General features: G+C 41.1%; 1 non-coding gene across 1 annotated transcript; it reads right to left on the minus strand.

The window, feature by feature from the left end:
- Nucleotides 1-217: 217 nt before the first annotated feature.
- On the minus strand, nucleotides 218-290 carry TRNAG-UCC (transfer RNA glycine (anticodon UCC)). The gene has a single exon. It is a non-coding gene; the product is annotated as a tRNA-Gly (tRNA).
- Between the last annotated feature and the right edge of the window lie 1,363 nt (nucleotides 291-1,653).

A 1,653-nucleotide genomic window follows, 5' to 3' on the forward strand; every position in this document is an offset into this window, starting at 1 on the left:
AGTAGAATTGATTTCCTTGCTCATTCAGGTTGCTGATAGAGTTTAATTCCTTGTAGTTTTAGAACTGAGGTCTTCCTTTCCTAGAGGCTGTCAGTCAAGGGCCATTCCCAGCTTCTAGAGGCCATTAGCATTCCTTGGCTAAATGGCTTCTACCCTCCATCTTTACTTTTTTTTTTTTTTTTTTTTTGGCTGTGCCGCATGGCTTGTGGGATCTTATTTCCCCAACCAGGGATCGAATCTGTGCCCCCTGCAGTGGAAGTGCAGAGTCCTAACCACTGGACCACCAGGGAATTCCTCTACCCTCCATCTTTAAAGCCAGCATTACAAATGTCTCCTGTCTCTTCTTCCCCCACATCTCTCTCTGACTTGTCTGTCTTTCTTTTCCATATTTAAAGGCTCATGTGATTGCATTGGGCCTGCCCAGATAATCTAGGATAATCTCCCTATTTTAAGGTCCATACCTTAATCATACCTGCAAACCCCCCACTTTTTTTATAGATTTATTTTGTTTATTTATTTATTTTTGGCTGAGTTGGGTCTTTGTTGCTGTGCGCGGGCTTTCTCTAGTGAGAATGAGTGGGGGCTACTCTTCGTTGCAGTGCACAGGCTTCTCATTGTGGTGGCTTCTCTTGTTGCAGAGCACGGGCTCTAAGCTCACAGGCTTCAGTAGTTGTGGCACGCGAGCTCTAGAGCGCAGGCTCAGTAGCTGTGATGCACAGGCTTAGTTGCTCCGTGGCATGTGGGATCTTCCTGGACCAGGGCTCTAACCCGTGTCCCCTGCATTGGCAGGCGGATCCTTAACTGCTGCACTTCCAGGGAAGCCCCTGAAAAATCCCTTTTGACATGTAATGCAACAGGTAGCACAGGTTCCAGGAATTAGGGTGTGGACATCTTTGGGAGAAGAGGCATTATTCCGCCTACTACAGTGATCAATAGATTTAAAAGTGTTGAACTGCAACTAGTTTTAGGAGGATACTTTAAGCTCATTTCTCATTTTAGGGTTCCAGAGCCCTCTATAGGTTCAGATCAGCTATGCAGGAAGAACCCTAATTTCATTCTCTTGGTTGAAAGCCAAAAGCTGGAAAAGCTTCATGTCAAAACTGGAATTCAGCTGCTACCACTATCATAGTAGGGGAGAGCCAGAATGTCAGTCACTCATATGTGAAGGACTTTTACATGTTTGATTTTTCTCTTAGGGTATCATTGTGCTAGAGAGTGGGTCATTACAGTCGAACACCTTATTGGTTTGATATATAGTTCAGCATTTTTGTCACATCTTAAGCTGTATTCAGCAAAATCTATTGTTAAAATATATGAAAGTAACATCAAAAAGATAGTTTTCTATAGAATTTCTATGACTACATTTTCTGTAGTAGTTTACCTTAAAGATAGAGGAGAAGAACTTGTAGATTTTTTTTTGATGATTACACTAAAAAAAAATTGAAATTTTGGAGAAGAAATGTTCTCTTCTTTCTCTGCCCTACTCCTTCTACCCCCACGTATGCAGCAGTATTTGCATATGCAGTGGTTGAGTAGTAATATTACGGATATATTCTTAGAAAAAATTATTGGCAAAATATTTGGTTTGTTTGAACAATGTAGTGGCTGATTATAAATGATAGTGAGAATTCTTCTAATACAATATTTTTTGGG

The sequence above is a fragment of the Lipotes vexillifer genome, unplaced genomic scaffold (genome assembly GCF_000442215.2).
Source record: "Lipotes vexillifer unplaced genomic scaffold, Lipotes_vexillifer_v1.1 scaffold38, whole genome shotgun sequence".
Taxonomy (NCBI): domain Eukaryota; kingdom Metazoa; phylum Chordata; class Mammalia; order Artiodactyla; family Lipotidae; genus Lipotes; species Lipotes vexillifer.